Source organism: Pinus tabuliformis, chromosome 6, assembly GCF_031772625.1.
Source record: "Pinus tabuliformis cultivar Carrire ecotype Pingquan chromosome 6, CPIR1, whole genome shotgun sequence".
NCBI lineage: Eukaryota > Viridiplantae > Streptophyta > Pinopsida > Pinales > Pinaceae > Pinus > Pinus tabuliformis.
In genome coordinates this window covers 110629626-110649828 of record NC_142292.1, presented here as the reverse complement: position 1 = coordinate 110649828, position 20203 = coordinate 110629626, and the positions used below count along the sequence as shown (strand labels likewise).

Below are 20203 nucleotides of genomic sequence, written 5' to 3'. Positions count from 1 at the left end.
GTTGGTTGTATCTAAGGCTGACCAGAACATGTAGAGGTTTGAGGATCCTCCTGGATCACACCTCCCCATGGAGAAAACTTTTGGTCTCCAAAAGTATCAAATCATCAATCAACTGTATGCAATGTCTTTGAAACATCTTCTTTGTCTCCTTCACCTCTGTTCTTTGTAGCTTGAACAATGAAACCATTACTTGCATTTGTAGCTGACATTATCAAGATTACAATGAAGCAATTTACTTTCCAAGAGTTTATAAAATACTCTTTGGACAAGTTTACATGGAATTGCCAATATGGTTTAGGAAAATTGTTTCTTTCAAATCGATTACATAATGATGATTACAAAACCCATTACAAAAACTTAGGCATAATGCCTCTCACTTTCTCATCACCTCAGAGTGGCTACAAATCCCCTTGATGGCCATTTAAAACACTTTATGTTTTATTGTTTCTTGCCATCATATTATCATGTACAAATAATGGGGTTAGTGCTCTAAGTACCATAAAGCACTAAAAACTTTAATTAAGGTTCTTACTGCAGACTCTCATAATTCAACAAATCTACTTGACTTGGGTTTGGAATCATGTAGGAGATCGATGATGTTACCACTACGCGTTTCATATTTTCTGCAATCGATGCCTTCAACACGTTCAAAGTGCCTTCAACTACTGGATGGACGAGTACTGCCTTCGGATCATCAACTTTATTGATGTTATTTGGACATGCCAAGTGAAACACTCCCATGAAACCATTAATGTCCACTGCCAAACTCTCATGATATATTTTGAAAAGATGATACTCATGTCTTCCGACGTCTACGTAAGAGATGTTCATCATAATGTGACTCTCGTTGCAACAAGAGAAAGAGTTCCTCACTTCTTGCAACATTTCCCTCGATGAAATCCATCATCTGACCATCGTTAGCCTCTTGGGCTACAACATGCAAGTTCAAAAGATTTTGGTTTGTCAGTTTCTCCAAAGACAAGGCCAGCTCCATGGCATAAAGGGCATCACCCTTCTCAGCGTTGTCAAACTCCATGACAACAGGCATCAAAATGGACTGTAGTTTAACTTTCCCACCTCTGATGTTCTGATATTTCATGAGCTTTTCTTCATGATCCCACTCTTCGTTACTGGCATCCTTGAAGTACTTAGCAAAGCATGGCAGAGCCACGTTGTCCCTATCAAAGTATGCAAAGAGAGCACGATAGACATATGAAACATTGTACTCCATGTTGATTTTTTCATTCAATGCGCCTTCACAGTGATCTGAGAACTTTTGTCTGACCAAAGACTGAGAGAATGATTGAGAAACTAGCACAAGCTCATTCTGGACTTCAGCAAAAGGCTCAAATACAACTCCAGTCAGAGCACTTTGTGGAGTACTGAAGAAGGTATGTTTTATTGATTATTTTGTCATCTTTTCTTTAAAAACTCATAATCCCTTTGCATCATGAACTAGGTAAATAATAAGAAATTATGGAAAAATCTATGAGATTTGTATGTAACGCAAAACAACTAATAATCGCCATTTTCTTATGCAGAAAAAGGGAAAAACGAAATATTTCCGTCCCAAGGAAAAAGACAGGGCAGAGTTAACTGTTGTCCCTGTGGCAGGAAACCATATGCAGACAAGGCGATCCAAACTAAAGCATATCAGCCAAGGAAAGGAAAAGGAGATATCGAATCGGCGCAAGAAAACAAAGGGATAACTGGAATTAACAGTTTGGTGAATCCCTCAGGATCCTTTGATCCTGAGGGATCGCAATCTTAACTATTTTTGCATCATTGATATCTCCGCTCGGCTGTTATAAAAAGGGGCAGCACTGCTAGCCCAAGGGACCGGTTGTTGTTACTCTTATGTAATTTCTCTTTGTATCTAAAACTTTGATCATTGACTCTCATTGAGAAGTGATCCACTGTAACTTTGTTTGGATGCTTTAATATAATTCTGGTTGCTGTTCCATCTTTGATCCTGGAATAATCTCAAGCGGTGTATCCCTGGAGGCTAAGGGCCCAGCCCTGGTGGAACACTTTCTCTTGTACCATTATCTTTAATTCGTGCGTGGTTTTCATTATCAGCTTTGTTCAGTAATCTGGTGTGTTTTGTTATTTTATATCACAACTCTTTTATATTTACAATATCATTCTCTATAATAGGAATGTTGTATTGTTCATTCTGACTTTATAACGCACGGCTGTTCCTTTAAATCATTGGTGTAACATTACTGTTCTTTACAGAATGCTATTGCTGTTCAATTACAGAGTAACCGGGCTATAACATTCTTAAGTTGGTATTACTGTATTCATCTATGGTCTATACTTAATTACGATTGTTGTTCAATTCACATTGTTGTTCCATTACGAATTGTGATCATTATCCTTTATAACTGAGATTAATATTTGTGGTATCGGAGCCAGATTATTGTTTCTCTCAATATCAAGGTGTGTTGTGTGTGCTATTTATTTCGGTTTACTGTACATTCACAATTGGCCCTAAGCGTTGTTCTATATTTCATTACTAATTGGTTGTCGTTCTATTTCCATTTGTTTTCCGATTTATTCTTAGAGTAAGGATTGCTCTCTAATTTCTATAGGATAGGATTGTTGCCTTTATTTCCTTAGAGTAAGGTTTCGCTGTTATCAAGACTAGTTGTTGTTCCATTTCCTAGTTGTTGTTTCAATTATAGTTTCTGTTCCATTTCCTATTATTTATATTTCCATTGTGTTGAACGATCTGAAACTATAGTGAGCATTGACATTCGTCGTCTAGTTCCCAGGTTGATGATTTGTTCCTTGATTGTCTTTAGTTACATCAGTTTACAGAGGGATGAGTTATTGTTACTATACCCTTGACTGATAATTTACTTAGTCTTCTGAATGCATGATTTAAGTCTTAAAGTGCTTTGCTGTAAGTAGATCTTATTTCAAGCATCCGTTTACTCTTGTATTTTCTTGAGCACTATACTACTAGCATTACTCTGACAAATGACCACCTCAAACTGAGTACACTCTTTGAGATAACAAATCGTTCCTGGATTGATAAGTTAATGTGAGGTAAATAGAGGTGAAAAAAACCCTTTTTATGGTTCGACATTTTGGCATCGTTGCTGGGGAAGAGTGTAGCCATTTGTTTCTTTTCAAGAGTAGTGTAAGAACCTGTTAGGAAAGAACTGGGTTTTAAAAATGAAAGGTAAGAACCTATGTGTGGAGTATGTAATAGCCCTGCTCCTCTGCCCTCTTTCCTACATATTTGTTGCTATTTTGTTTGGGTAGAACTTAGCTGTTGATTTGAGTGCATGACTAAGCATAAAAAGCCTGAAAAGAATCGCAAACCTCTACCCAAGCCCGATAAAGTTAAGGGGCCAGTGACCCTTGGCTGATCGACCTTTATAGATGAAATTCTTAAAAAAGCAGAATCTCAGCCTTTAGTAGGACCTCGAAAAGTTGCTTCTAGACAGCCTACTAGTACCCTTCAGGCCACAAGATCACCATCTATAGCCTTTGCTGAGGTGCACAGTCAAACCGAAGAGCAAGATTTTCAAGAAATTGAAAATTCTAGTCCAAAATCATTGTAAGAAGGGAACCTTAGCAATATTTGTGAAGGAAGAGGAGAAACAGGAGAAACTGAAGAACCAAAATCTCCTCCTGGGGTAATACAGCCATTAAGGAGCCTAGATAAGGGAAGTGCTGCAAAAATCATTTATAACAAAGTTGAATAAATTCAAGAACCTGAACCCTCCCAGACATTAGATACTCTCATCATCCCAGATAAAGGAAGTGTTTTTAAGGCCATTCCCATTGGAGCCATTCCCCCTCGACAACCTAGGCATACCCTCCTAGACATCCCAGAAGGTTATTGGCATATATTTGACCAAATGGCCCAGAAGCAGCCAAACACCCAAACCTCTACACTGCAATACCCCATTGTGGATACTGCAGCTAATGCACCTATGAAAGCAATTCCTCTCCAGCATATCCCTACATTCCATGGCCTTAAATCAGAAGATTCGAATGCATTTTTATTCGAATTTGACGTGTTGTGTAGAGGATATGACTATACCACCGACCCCCAAAAACTGAAATTATTTCCCTCCACATTAAAATGGGCTGCTCTAAGATTGTTTATGGGATTATGTGGTGGTGTTATAAATAACGGGGACCAAATGAAAGAGTCTTTTCTAAAAAAATATCAGGACTATTGCAGGTCTAGAGAGTTAAAAGATGAAATATTTCAGATGGTAGCTAGACCAAATGAAACATTAGAAGAATATGTAGAGTGTTTCCAGTACAATCTTCAAAGATCTCCTTATGCATCATTACCCTTACCTGATAATGTATTAAAAACAACATTAATTAGGGGAATGAAGGAACAATGGATTGAAACACTAAATATTATGGGAAAAGGAGATATTTATCAGGAAAATTTTGCTAACATTATTAATTTATGTATCAGGAGCTCGAGAGGCAGCACAAGACTAAAACCAGCAGAACATGATCGGTTTGCAAGAGATAACAGAACTTCGGCAGAAGGAGTAACTTGTGTAGAAATTGGAAATTTATTAGAAAATTTTAAAACTGACATATTGGGGACACTGACAACACAACTTGATATTATGCAAGCCAAACAAAAGCAAGCAAAAGCAGAACAAAATTTGGCAATATTTTGTCCCAGAAGCATAGAGAAACACAGCCATAAGGAGTGTCCATTAGATGCAGTCCAAGTTTGTGCCATTTGTACAAAAGACCACTCCACAGAGAGCTACCCCTCACTTCTTGGATTGAAAGCAATATACAAGGAAGCAGAAGAAGAGCCAGAATCGGTGTATCTACTTAATCAGCGCCATCAATGGTAGCTGCGACAATCAGGTATGTTTCTAGACCCAGCTTCTTCTTTTCAGCCTCCACAATATCATGCTCAACAATATAATACAATGTGGCAAAATCAACCTCCCTTCCCGAATTGGTCACAACAATCATTTCTTTCATCATCCCCATGGCCGAATCAAGCAAGCCAACCCAATTGGCCAAATTTTCCCTATACCCCACCATATTGGCAAAACAATGCATATCCAGCACAATGGGCTCCTCCTACTTCACAGATTCAAGCCTGGCAGACAAATTGGCAAAGACCGATGAATCAACCAGTAGGAACCATCCCACTCCCTCAACCTACACTGCCAGCATTACAACAAAACCCCCAGCCCAACCCAAACCCAATCCAAATAATAGACTGGTCCAATCCATTCAAATAATTGAGACACCAGAGATAGGAACCGATCTAAGGGAGTGTAATGATCTTCAATTAAGATCTGGGCGTATCATTGAAACAGAGGGAGATAAAACAGCTCAAGTTGAAAATCAATTACCTATGGAACAACCGCCACAAGAAGAGGAAGTGACCAGACAACAAATTCATAATCCAACAACCACATCCTCTCCTCCATTCCCAAAACGCCTAATTATACCTCTACCTATACAATGCTCTGATTTTGACATTCTGGGAGAACTACCAGACTTGTACATAAAAATCCCACTCCTCCAAGCCATTCAAGACATTCTGATATATGAAAAGACTATCAAAGAGCTATGTATAAAGAAACCAAGGAGGAAAATAAAAAACAACCCAAAAGTCCAAGTAGTTGGCACTCTATCCGATTTATTATCAGGGAAAGAAACACCCGTTAAATACGAAGACCCAGGAAATCCAATAGTAACCGTACAAATCAATGGACAAACCTTCTCAAATGCCTTAGTTGATCTAGGACCTGCAATTAATATCTTAACAACCACCACTTGCCAAAAACTGGGCATTACATCAGTAGAACCGACCTCCACTTTATTAGAACTGGCTGACCAATCTATGGTTCGGCCAGAAGGCACACTACATGATGTCATGGTATTCGTTGACTCCTGGGAGTATCCAGCTGATTTTCTGATAATAAACCCCAAAAATCGACTTGATGGACATCCGTTGATTTTAGGTAAACCTTGGCTTGCAACTGTCGATGCTTATATTGGCTGCTGACAAGGCAGTATGACCATAGCTAGGGGGTCAAATATCAAGAATCTAGCTTTATATCCCCTAGCGCAGGCAAGTGTCACAATAATAAAAACTAACAAGCATCTTGTAACATACCTCACCGAAATATTAGATCTCCATTAACCATAGAAGAGGCCCTCAATTTCAAAGACCAAACAGAAGACAATGCCATTAACAATTTTATTAGCCAAACTGAAATCAGATCCTGCATATAATGTCACATGATAGAAGAAGCATTTGATAATGAACTAGAAGAAGATCCTCTTAAAGATACGCACGATCAAACAATACCTACTACCTCTGTCTCAAATAGTAAAATTGTAGAAATTGACCTAGGAAAGACTTTAAACATTAATGCCAACCTGACTTCCGAACAAGAAGAGAAGCTCATCCAACTACTGAGGAAATACAAAGAAGCATTTGCATGGGACTATCCTGATATGAAAGGAATTGATCCCCAGTTATGTACACACCACATTTACATAGAAAAAGATGTGAGACCTGTTCGCCAACCACAAAGGAGACTTAATCCTCACCTAAAAGACATTGTAAAAGTTGAACTTCAAAAACTTTTAGATGTGAACTTCATCTACCCTATCTCCGATAGTAAATGGGTCTCTCCACTTGTTGTGGTACCAAAGAAGAATGGGAAGTGGAGGATTTGTGTAGATTATAGAGAACTAAATAAAGCAACACAGAAAGACCACTTTCTCCTTCCATTCATTGACCAAGTATTAGACACTCTGGCAGGAAAGAAATTCTTTTCTTTCTAAGATGGCTTCAGTGGATACAATCAAATTCAGATTGCCCCTGAAGACCAAGACAAAACCACTTTTACTTGTCCTTGGGGAACATTTTCCTACAGAGTTCTACCTTTTGGCTTATGCAATGCTCCTGCCACATTTCAAAGGGCTATCCTCAGCATCTTTTCAGATTTAATAAATGAAGGACTTGAAGTATACATGGATGATTTTACACCATACGGAGACGATTTTGATCCAGCATTGGACACACTGGAAAAAGTTCTGCAGCGCTGCATTGCCACTAGGCTCTGTTTGAGCCATGAAAAATGTTATATGATGATGACTGAAGGACTTATTCTAGGCCATTATATCTCAGCAGCTGGCATACAGGTAGACCCAGCCAAAATTCAAATAATTTTACTAATTCCCACGCCTACCACTCAAACAGAGGTACGCAGTTTTCTTGGATTTTATGGTTACTATAGAAGATTTATAGAACATTTTTCGCATATTGTTGCACCTCTATATGCATTGATAGGTAATGTTGACTTTCTTTGGACAGAAAAATGTGACCGTGCTTTCCAGGATCTGAAGAGGCTTGTGTCAATAGCAGTCCTTAGAGGACAAAATTGGGACCTGCCATTTCAAATTTCATTAGATGCCTCGGATACAGCTATTGGAGTAGTCCTTGGGCAAGAAGAAGATAAAAAACCATATGCAATTTATTATATTAGTAAGAATTTATCCCCTACTAAATTGAATTATACCGTTACTGAAAAGGAATTTCTAGCTGTAATACATGCTGTCAATAAGTTTAGGCATTACATTACTGGATATCATGTTATCTTGTATACAAATCACTCTGCCATAAAGTATTTAGAAAATAAACCAATCACAAATGGTAGAGTAACCAGATGGCTAATTTTATTGCAGGAATTTGATATCACAATCAAGGACCGCCCTGGAAGAGAAAATCTTGTAGCTGAATTTCTCTCGCGGATGCCCAAACCTGTGGATGCAGCAGCAGTTGAAGATCAATTTCCAAATGAGCATATGTTTGCTGTCACTATTAAGACACCCTGGTATGCTGATGTTGTGAATTACTTAGTAGTAGGCAAATTACCGAAACATCTGACCCCTAATGAATGAATGTAGATTGTCTAGCGAAGTGCTCGATTTTCTGGATTGGGGGCCACCTGTTCCATACAGGAGCAGATATGCACATCAGGAGATGTGTCCAGGAGGATGAAATTTTTGACATTTTGAAATGTTGTCACAACAGACCATGTGGCGGACACTTTGCCGATTGGAGAGCTAGACATAAGGTGCTGCCGACAGGGTATTATTGGCCCACGATATTCAAAGATGCAAAGAAGTTTGTTCAAGCTTGTGACAGTTTCCAAAGAACAAGACACCCTGGTCAGTGTGACGAAATTCCCCTAAATCTATAGTTGGTTATTGAACCATTCGAGTGATGGGCACTCGATTTTGTTGGTCCAATTAACCCATCCTCGAACCAGAAAACATATATTCTGGTAGCAATAGAATATGTCACCAAATGGGTTGAAGCAGAGGCATTGCCAAGAGCTACAAAGGATTCCGTCATACAGTTCCTATTCCATATATTTGTGCAATATGGGCTTCCAAGAGATATAATTACAGATGGTGGACCACAGTTTGCTGGTAACAAGATTGCTGCAACACTAAAAAACTATCATATCCAGCATAAAATTACTACTCCATACCACCCACAGGCAAACGGTCAAGTAGAAAGCAGCAATAAAATAATAGAAGCAATCTTGACAAAAACCATTGCATCACATAGACGTGATTGGGCTGCAAGATTACCAGAAGCCTTGTGGGCTTACAGAACAACATGGAGAAGCACTACTGGCTATTCACCATATCAATTGGTATTCGGAAAGGAACCCATTTTTCCCATAGAATTTGAAATCCAAACATTGCGAACAGCACAAGAAGTTGGTCTAGATCTAAACGAGGCACAGATTAATAGATTACAGCAGATCAATGAGCTAGATGAGATCAGGCTCTCTGCCCTTCAACACACTGCATTAATCCAACAGTAGCGAGCTAAATGGCATGACGCTCTCATTAAAAAGAAAGTCTTCCGCGAAGGAGATTGGGCGCTCTTATACGATTCCAGGTTTCAGGATTTTCCCAGGAAGCTTCAGACTCATTGGCTGGGGCCATACGAAATCCAAAAGGTACATGATAATGGCACCCTTACCCTAATCACCATTGACGGATCTAGACATACCTTCAAGGAAAACGGCCACTAAGTTCGACTATACCGCAAACCACTTACTCGAGAATCCTTTTACCAACAACTCCGCAAAGACTCCGACATGCAAATTTTGGTGGAGGAAGGGAAATCTTCCTCACCTCTGGTTCATTAAAGTGATTTAACTGTTTTTACATTTTGTACATAATTATTTTGCTTTGTTAGCATAAATTATTCTCTATACATATTTTTTTTTGCACTTTGTTGTTCCTTTTCGAAGAATCAACAATTCTATTGTTTTTGTTGTTCCTTTTAGAAGGAACAACACCTTCACTATCTTGCTGATTCCTTTCTTTCAGCTTGCATTTTTCTGTTGTTCCTTTTTCAAAAAGGGACAACATTGTTGTCTTTGTTGCTCCTTTTCCAAAGGAATAGCATTTGTGTGCACTTTTGTTTTTCTGTTGTTCCTTTTCCAAAGGAACAGCACTTTCGTTTTGTTGTTCCTCTTCCGAAAGAACATCACTTTTTGTATTAGCTATTCCTTTTTCACTTTGTTGTTCCTTTTCCAAATGAACAACACTTTTGGTCTTTGTTGTTCCTTTTCCAAAGGAACAACACTTTTGGTTTTTGTTGTTCCTTTTCCAAAGGAACGACACTTGCGTTTTTTGTTGTTCCTTTTCCAAAGGAACAACACTTTTGGTTTTTGTTGTTCCTTTTCCAAAGGTATGTTGCTTGTGTTTTTTGTTGTTCCTTTTCCAAAGGAACAACACTTTTGGTTTCTACTATTCCTTTTCCAAAGGAACAGCACTTGCTTTTTTGCTGTTCCTTTTCCAAAGGAACAACACTTTTGGTTTTTGTTGTTCCTTTTCCAAAGGAACGACACTTGTGTTTTTTGCTGTTCCTTTTCCAAAGGAATGACACTTTTGGTTTTTGTTGTTCCTTTTCCAAAGGAATAGCACTTGCATTTTTTTTGTTGTTCCTTCTCCAAAGGAATGGCAATGGCATTTTCTGTTGTTCCTTTTCCAAAGGAACAACACTTGTACTTTTTTCTCTTCCTTCTTGAAATAACAACATTCTCATATTCCTTTTATTGATGCTTGTTCTCCTTGTTGTTCCAATTAAAGGACAGCTGTCGTTCTTCTCAATATATGATAATTTCGAGTCTTTTTGGAGCACAGCTATACACTTATGCAATGGATACAAAACTAGAGCATACTGAAATCAGTAAATTATATGAAATCGCTATTTTTACAAGAAATTGCTTTGAATTGATAAGAGGAAAGAGGAAAGGACACAATTATCCATCACTTTTGCTGTCATTATCCTACTAATACTGATATGATTACTTATCTTTATCATGGTGGTTCTTTTTTTAAAATTCCCATAATCTTCTTTCATCATTATTAAGGAATAAGAACAAAGGGTATATTTTTCTATTGATATGTTAAGACTTCTTCCACCATTCCTACTCTTAAGGAGTGCTGAACCACCCTTTGTGTATACATAGGAAAGTACTTTATAAGAGAAAAAAGAAAAGAGAAAAATGTTTATATAACCTATGAGTTGTCAAATGCAGGATAGGGGGTCTCATCAAGAGCCAGCCTACCATGATCATAAGGAAGAAAGTGAAGTTCCATTCCCACTATGGCCACCACACCAGGGATATGATCCAAGAGGCACATCAGACAAAATAAAGAGTCCTTGGAACAGGAGGTCTCATCACGAGCCGGCCTGCCCACCTTTCACTCCTTCCTGGTGAATGGCATTACGGTTTAACTAGTTACCAAGCTAGCATAATGGCCTCCATTTTGAAATTGTACAACACTTCCTAAGCATACACAAAGGATCATGGTTCCAAGGGTGAAACAAACAACTCTGTCAAGGTTATGGACACTTGTCGGCAGCAGAGCTCTGTTAATGGTATTGAAGTCACATTCCTTATACACCAATAGTAATCATTAACACCCTTCTTTGTCTTATACCTTTGTAATATGTCACATAAGATTATGTATATCATTTCCCCGAACCATTAAACACATGAAAATCTATTACAGCCAATCATGACGGAAAAAGTTGATAATGACTGCATCAGACTTTTTGTGCACGTCAGTTGTCCTATCCTCCCAGCCTCGCATCATATCATAGCATTCTCTTATTTGTTAAGCGATCCTACTATACACCTCGATTTCGGCAATCTGCTCCTTTTGTAAAACATGGCATTTCGGCATACATTGTTCCTTTATGACTCTATACTATGGCAAGTCGGCACACCACTCCCTCATTTGATGGCCGAGGGCGGCCTATCACATTGCAAGGGGGAGGCAGGTGACCTCATAATTTACTGGTATACGTGTCAGACTATTATTTGGAAAATTGTTTACTTGGAAATAGCAAGGCTCAACGGTATATTGTTTTCAATCTGCATGGCTTGCTGTTCCTAAGCCATTTCTGTATTATGCTCTGTAGCAATTAGTAAGTAACCCAGGATTTGAATGAGCCCTGTTGTTTCGTTATTTTCTCTGTATTTCTAACAGTTTGAACAGCCTGTTGTTCCATTGCCGTCTCTACGTTTTTACAGTGAGCTAAAGCATGGGAGGAAGATCAATTCGAAGAGAACCATAGGTATTGACAGTTTCTAATGCTACACAGGAAATCCTGGCAAGGGTAGGATGGCTAGTTTATCTTAATCATTTACAGGAATCCAACGAGACCGTAGCAATAGAATTCTTGCAGAACTTGCAAGAATATCACTCCACAATGAGGGGGAGACACATAGCAGTCACCGATGACATAATTGCAGAGGTCTCGGGACTACCAGCCACTGGACCTGTGTGGACTCTAAAGAAGGAGAGACTGTGAAAGATCATGAAGATCTTCCAAGATGAAGGCCAGAACTTGACAGTCAGAGGAAAGGGAGTCCTACCAGCAGCATTGGGCGATCCGTGGGCATAATTGGCAAAGATCATCCAGAGCTACATCACCTGTGAAGGCAGGAAAGACGTGGTAAGACCACGACACCTTAAACTCTTAGTTGTATTAAAACAGAAATGCTCTGTGAACTTACCTGCATTTTTAAATTCATTACTTCATGATGTCGCCCGAAGTATGAGGAAATCACAACATGTAGAATCGGTAGTAAGTCACCATGGGCTGATACGGCTAATAGTTAGCCACAGTCTTTCTCAGCAACAGAGCAACTGGGAAGAGCTAATTTCCATGATAGAAGGGGGACTGACTATGCCGGCCCCAAAACGTAAGCATGCTACCAGTACACCAGATAGACCATTGAAATGGAGGAAATCAGTCAGATTGGCATGGATTAGAGGGAGGCTGGAAAATTCCCAAGGGGATACTAGCCAACCAGTGGAGATAGACGATTCAGGGGATGAGCAACCCCTACAATAGGAAGGGGAGAGAATGAGAAAGGATTGGAAGGAAATGAGGAAGGAGAAACGGAGGAAGAGACCGAGCAGCCTGGGCAGGAAGAAACAGAGCAACGGAAGTGTTGGCATTATGGCTAAAGTGTTGTCCTTGATGGCAACCCATTCAGGTGATAGATCACAGTACTTCAAGTCAGCAGCAGAGATTGATGATCAGTTATCAAATATTGAAGAAAATAAAGGGTACGCATGTACACCTTACATAAGGTGCGTACACGCAGGTCGGAGTTACATAGAGTGCGTACATACCCACAGGTCAGCCGTTCAGGAGGTGCGTACCCCCAGTGCACACATTTCAAGGCAAATAAATTCACATGTGGGGTTTTCTTATGTTTTAATCTTGGTATTTAGCCGACGATATTGGGTTATTATGGTGTCGGCTCGTGGTATTGATCCATGTTTTAAGGAAGAGCTTTCCTATATAAAGCAAAGGAGATCAATTGGCTTGAGTATGTTTTTGGTTGAATATCTTATGAGGGCTAGATCTGAAATATTATGATCTCTTGGGAGTATGTCTAGATCTAAATAAGGCGAATCTACTGATGGATTGAGATCTCTTCGGCGCATGTTCAGATCTGTAGATATGACTATCTGGGTTATTTCTGAAGTCTTGAAATCATCTATGCCCGAAGGTACGCAGGTACAGTGAAAGAAAAGTGCGTACGTACGCAGGAACGAAGCATTTCAGGTGCGTCGGTACGCAGGCACAGAAGGGTTGCAGGTGCGGAGGTACGCAGGCACAGAAGGGTTGAAGGTGCGGAGGTACGCAGGCACAAAAGGGCTGTAGGTGTGTACATACGCAGGCACAGAAGGGTTGCAGGTGCGTACATACGCAGGCACAGAAGGGTTGCAGGTGCGGAGGTCCGCAGGCAGTTCAATGGACTCAGAGCGAGGTACGCAGGCGAATAGTTGAGCAGGGTGCGTACTGTAAGCAGGCGAGCAGTTGAGCAGGGTGCGTACCGTAAGCAGGCAAGCAGTTGAGCAGGATGCGTACTGTAAGCAGGCAAGCAGTTGAGCAGGGTGCTTACGTAAGCAGGCGAGCAGTTGAGCAGGGTGCTTACTTCTCTTAAGATCTTTGTTTATCATTGTTGTGTTCTGGGTTTGGTTCTATTATTGTTGATCTGGTTACTACAGTTGACTGGGTGATTTTCTTATACTTTATGATCATTTGATGCTTATGGATCCAGTTTGAAAATTTATGAAAAGTGGTCCTTGTAAGAAAAGAAGTAGGGGGTTGTAGCTCCCTTCCAGGAGAGACTGGAAAACGAGAGAGAGTTGTAGCTCTCTGCAGGTTGCAGCCTGCGTACTGGTAAAGGACTGCACCAGTACAAAACCATTGTAAAAGGAGTTTCTAATTTGAAAGAAGATAGAGACATATTGCAGCAGGTGGTTTTCACCCACATTGGGTTTCCACCTTACATCTTGTGTTCTTTGGTGTGACTATATGTTTTCTTTGTTCATGCTCGTTATTTTATGGTACTGACATGAAAAACTAATTCAAAGAACAAATAAGGAAGATTTATTAAAAGTGTTAGATAATACTGATTCACCCCCCCTCTCAGTATTATTTCCAACAGGAAGATAGTCCATTTCAAAATCCATTCCAAGAGGATGAATTGGCCAAAATTCTGGTCAATATGGGCGAATATGCCCAACCTCTCAGCCCACTAGGCCTCCATATTGAAGAAGAACCAAAAGAGCATTCTGCTCAGGACAAAAATGCACCCGAGGAATTACGTGACAAGGAAGTAGAAGAAGAGAATCATCATGTTCATGATGAAAGTATGACAGGAGAAAAAAGTGATACAGAGGAGGAACAATCCGTTCCTAGCCAGACTACACCGAAAGAATTCCTGGAAGAAGAAGGGGTGGAAAAAGAAGTCACCCAGGAAATAACAGATCCAACTAGGGTTTTTACTCCTGAGCAACCCGAACAAAACAACAAAGGAGCACCCCAAGAAGAAAACTAGGGAATTGACCAAGGTGATAGCCCAGGCCCGACTAAACAGACAACTGTTCTTTCTAAGAAAACAGAAGAAATTAGAAGACTACGAAAAGAACAGCAAAGATTGTTGAATGTGATAGCACGACTTCGACAACAAATCAAGGTTTTGAAAATGAGAAAGAAAGCAAAAAGGACTTCGAGGGTAAGACATGCAACCACTCCAGTGAGACCCTGCAAGAAAAAGGTTCGGAGGACCCACGTTCAGCCTGTTGTTCAAAACCCTGTTGAAGAACAGTTTGTTGTTCAAAACACTATTGAAGAACAGTTTGTCGTTCAAAACCCTGTTGAAGTGCAGACTGTCATTCAAAAGAAAAAGGAACAACATTCAACTGTTGCCCATGTTGAAGTGCAAACAGATGATATATCGGCCTGTGACAAAGAAGTTCAGACAGAGGCACAATCCTCTGAAGGAATGCAGACTATAAACACGAGGCGACGCAATAAGAAGATTCAAGTAAATCTTCCACTTGCCACTACTACGTGGGACAGTGATCTGAGGACAGTAACCCTACGAGAGGGTTTGATGCAAGCTCAGCAAGCAGTAGAAAAACTCACAGAACAAACGGTTTCTCGAGAAAAGTATGAAGAATTACAACAACAACTAAGGAATGTCAATCTATCCGAAAGCCAGGCTTTTGAAGGATGGCGAAAGGAAGAAGAGAAAGTCGCAAAGGTAACTCATAGGTTAGATGTAGTTATCAAGCAGATGGATACCTTATGCTCTTTGTACACTGACATCCTAGCATGTAGAGCCCCTGCTAAGAATTATGCCTTGTTTTTAATGGAACGATATTTGCAATTGAAAATTAAGGTTGTCAAAGCAGGAGCCCCTATACAAATTAATACTATTGATGATTTTATAAATTGTTGTAAGCACTATGGAGTAAAGGTTCAAAGACTACTGTGTGAATTCTATCTACATAACCTCGTGTTAGATCAAGAGACAGAGCAGAACCCCGACCCTTTCATTGGGGATATCCAACTACAGGCATTTGTTTCATTTGGAGTTAATCAAATCAAATGGCTTAAAGCCTATAATGCCTTCCAAAGACAAGAAAACGGATTAGACTTATGGGTAAGAGCTGAGCCTAGAGATCCATTACAGTTATGGAATAAACACAGGAGTCTCATGAGGACTCTGGGTGTGATTGAAGCATTAGGACCCATTCATACAACAATCAATCGGAAAGGGATAGAATACTTCTTTACCATGAAGGACCTTGCCATTGCAGCTACTAAATTTCATTATCAGACCTCTAATCCGAATATCCAACTCGGGGAACCATTTAATTATGAAAACTTTAAGTTAGCTGCTGATCACTTGAGCCTCTATGGTGAACTTATCTTGAGGGTAGGGCCATGTTGGTTAGGATATAGGTTCAGGAGTCCAATTATTTGGCACCCTGCACCTGGCTATCAAGCCCTGTATGAGATGCCTGAGGGCCAAACAGGCCATATTTTTGAACACTTAGTTAGGCATCATGGTTGTAGACCACCACATGAGATCTCGTCTCCAGCTTACTCTCTCACTGCCTTACATGTCAACTACAATGTTTTCATGAGGGCATGAAAAAGAGTAAGCAAGGGGGTGTGTGGAGTACTAAAGAAGGTATGTTTTATTGATTATTTTGTCATCTTTTCTTTAAAAACTCATAATCCCTTTGCATCATGAACTAGGTAAATAATAAGAAATTATGGCAAAATCTATGAGATTTGTATGTAAAGAAAAACAACTAATAATCGCCATTTTCTTATGCAGAAAAAGGGAAAAACGAAAGATTGTCATCCCAAGGAAAAAGACAGGGAAAAGTTAATTGTTGTCCCTGTGGCAAGAAACCATATGCAGACAAGGCGATCCAAACTGAAGCATATCAGCCAAGGAGAGGAAAAGGAGATATTGAATCGGCGCAAGAAAACAAAGGGATAACTGGAATTAACAGTTTGGCAAATCCCTCAGGATCCTTTGATTCTGAGGGATCCTGAGGGATCGCAATCTTAACTATTTTTGCATCATTGATATCTCCACTCGGCTATTATAAAAAGGGCAGCACTGTTAGCCCAAAGGACCGGTTGTTGTTACTCTTATGTAATTTCTCTTTGTATCTAAAACTTTGATCATCGACTCTCGTTGAGAAGTGATCCACTGTAACTTTGTTTGGATGCTTTAATATAAATATGGTTGTTGTTCCATCTTTGATCCTGGAATAATCTCAGCGGTGTATCCTTGGAGGCTAAGGGCCCGACCCTGGTGGAACACTTGCTCCTATACCATTATCTTTAATTCATGTGCAGTTTTCATTATCAGCTTTTTTCGGTAATCTGGTGTGTTTTGTTATTTTATATCACAGCTCTGTTATATTTACAATATCGTTCTCTGTAACAGGAATGTTGTATTGTTCATTCTGACTTTATAATGCATTGTTGTTCCTTTAAATCATTGATGTAACATTACTGTTCTTTACAGAATGCTATTGCTGTTCAATTACAGAGTAACCGGGCTGTAACATTCTTAAGTTGGTATTACTGTATTCATCTATGGTTTATACTTAATTATGATTGTTGTTCAATTGACATTGTTGTTCCATTACGAATTGCGATCATTATCCTTTATAACTGAGATTAATATTTGTGGTATCGGAGTCAGATTACTATTTCTCTCAATATCAAGGTGTGCTGTGTGTGTTATTTATTTCGGTTTATTGTACATTCACAATTGGCTCTAAGTGTTGTTCTATATTTCATTGCTAATTGGTTGCCGTTCTATTTCCATTTGTTGTCCAATTTATTCTTAGAGTAAGGATTGCTCTCTGATTTCTGTAGGATACGATTGCTGCCTTTATTTCCTTAGAGTAAGGTTTCACTGTTTATCAAGACTAGTTGTTGTTCCATTTCCTAGTTGTTGTTTCAATTATAGTTGTTGTTCCATTTCTTGTTGTTTGCATTGCCATTGCGTTGAACGATCTGAAACTGTAGTGAGCATTGACATTCGTTGTCTAGTTCCCAGGTTGATGATCTGTTCCTTGATTGTCTTTAGTTACATCAGTTTACAGAGGGATGAGTTATTGTTACTGTACCCTTGACTGATAATTTACTTAGTCTTCTGAATGCATGATTTAAGTCTTAAAGTGCTTTGCTATAAGTAGATCTTATTTCAAGCATCCATTTACTCTTGTATTTTCTTGAGCACTATACTACTAGCATTACTCTGACAAATGACCGCCTCAAACTGAGTACACTCTTTGAGATAACAAATCGTTCCTGGATTGATAAGTTAATGTGAGGTAAATAGAGGTGAAAAAGACCCTTTTTATGGTTTGACACACTTGTCGTCCTCCCTTCACCACCTACAGCTCGAATGGTATGAACAAAATGCTTGGCCCCACTCTTAGACTTCATATAGGTTATAGTATACCAACATCACATTTTTCTGTTGAAATACCTTTCTGAAAACCGCAATGTTGTTGTTGCTTCCATGGAGAAGAAGCATCAGTAGCAGGAGAATCAATGGCAGGAGCTCTGAGAAGCATGGTTGCAGATTGAATCAATCAACTGAAACTTGAATCCACCTAATCACAGGAATGCCCAAAAACACTTGAATCCTTGGAGCACTTTCAGAAGGGGCGGGCACTAGCCAAATTGTGAGAAACACACATAAACAACTGATGCCACTAAGGCATTGTTTGCACTCACTGCCAAATCCGTAATGTCACCCTCATGTCCACGACAGCTAGACCAACAAAATCTAGTTTCCGTGGACCATATTTTGACAAGGCGATCATCAGAACCAGTGATTCCATACTGTGTACAACTATCATATGGGAAAGCAGGACTCGACGACTGGGCAACACAATACGCTTGTGAAATCCCTCTGCGTAGAGAACCTCCCAACTCGACGTTTTGATCCAGCCAACTCGACGTGCTTTGAAACATGGAAAATTTTAGGGGCTAATGTTCGCCCAGTGGGCTAATTTTCCATGATTTTTCCAAAAAAAAGATTCACCAATTTCCAATTTTATAAAAGACGATTCGCCCAAATTTTAGAATATAAAATTATTTTACCTTAAAAATCGCCAACATTATAGAGAGACTATATATAAAATAATTATAAATTTGATTAATTTTACAAATATATCAATAAACATTTATAATTTGCATATTAGGGATTAGTGAGATTCGCCAATGTTTGAAACTTCAAGAAAATTTTCCATCCTTAAAATTTTCCTTGCTTTGAAATCTTCAAAAACATAACAAAACCGTTGCCTTCCATTTTTCTTGTCGATGCTATGATCTCTCTTTCCAAACACTTAGTTAGGCATCAGCATGAACAAAGCAAAGGAAATCACCATCTTCACATTTTCTGCAAATTTCTCCGGCAGAATACCCCTAGCTATGGCAACAGGCTTGCAAACAAACAAAAGCATATCAGATTCAACATCTCGCAAGAATTTTAGCAGCCAACCATGGGTTCTCTGTCACATTCATCACCACCAAGAGCAACGTTTGTCCTTCCGAAACTACACACATCCAAGGGATCGCCTCTTTGGGTTTCGACATTCACGTGGTTGAGCTCGAAATTCGATCTGAAACGAGAAATGAATCCCAAGATCCAATTTTTCGTTGTCCGATGCAAAACCAACAGCACTGAGAAATAAATCTCTTGTTAACAGGATTGATATCAGATTTCCTGCAACATATCCAAAGTGCACATGAACAGACACAAGAAGATTGGATCTGATAAAACGTATCCAAAAGCCTTGCAATTATGGAAACCCTCAGCTCCAACGCGGCACAAACTAGAACAACACCTCCACCTCAGGTTTGCAGCTGACAATGGCTCTAAAAAATGAGCCCCTCATGTGATGAGTCAACAAATCCTTGTTCTTTGTTAATTCGACACTGCTGAATAATGGCGTATCACAAATTTGACATCCCAATTTGTTTTCAATTAAGTTGCCCAGAAAGGCTTCACAAACGCAGAAATCGACTAATTCAAGTTTGTGATCCTCGACGCCATGACATTTTTGGGCAGTTTGTATTCTGGTAATGTTTTTCAATGGCTGCCTATTCAGCCCCTCTGTGACCATGGGCTCCAAATACGATACCCAGTTGACACAGGCAAGCTTTACTCTCATGCCTACAGCTTCATCCACGATCCATCGAGATTTCAGTTATACGATCATTGCTTCAAACGATTTGAAGGAGGATATATCAGCAACTTCCACATAGCACACAGTTCTGGCAGCACACAACACATAGTTCATCACTTCCACGTAGCACACAGTTCACGACGATACATCAAGCCACCCTTGATCACCGAATGAAATATGCAATACTTACACGCTTCCACGCAAACTACAAACCACGAAGACAGACTAGGCACCACAGGCAAAAAAAAAATTATTGAAGCAATTCCAAAATTTCCACATAAAAACTACTAGCTACCATGCAATCTCCACCAATGATCCTACAAGACCACGCAGATCCACCAATCAAGTTGCATATCCACCAACCAAAGGTGCTGCTGACAATGATTGCTTCACAAGTGCTTAGTCGCAGATCCACCAATCTCAGTCCACCTCACCGCTTCAAACCTTTGCCCATGGTTGTCCTTTAACAATCCACATAAACAACCTCTGATCTTAGTGCTCTGATACCACCTGATCTAAAATTAGAGCCCTAGCTACTAATTCATATTTCAATTCAATTCATCTCTCAATTCTCCACTAAAACATA

At 39.5% G+C, this 20203-nt stretch overlaps 1 pseudogene; it reads right to left on the bottom strand.

Moving 5' to 3' along the window:
- Positions 1 to 796: 796 nt before the first annotated feature.
- Positions 797 to 17997, bottom strand: LOC149257563 (ferritin-4, chloroplastic pseudogene; annotated as a pseudogene).
- Between the last annotated feature and the right edge of the window lie 2206 nt (positions 17998 to 20203).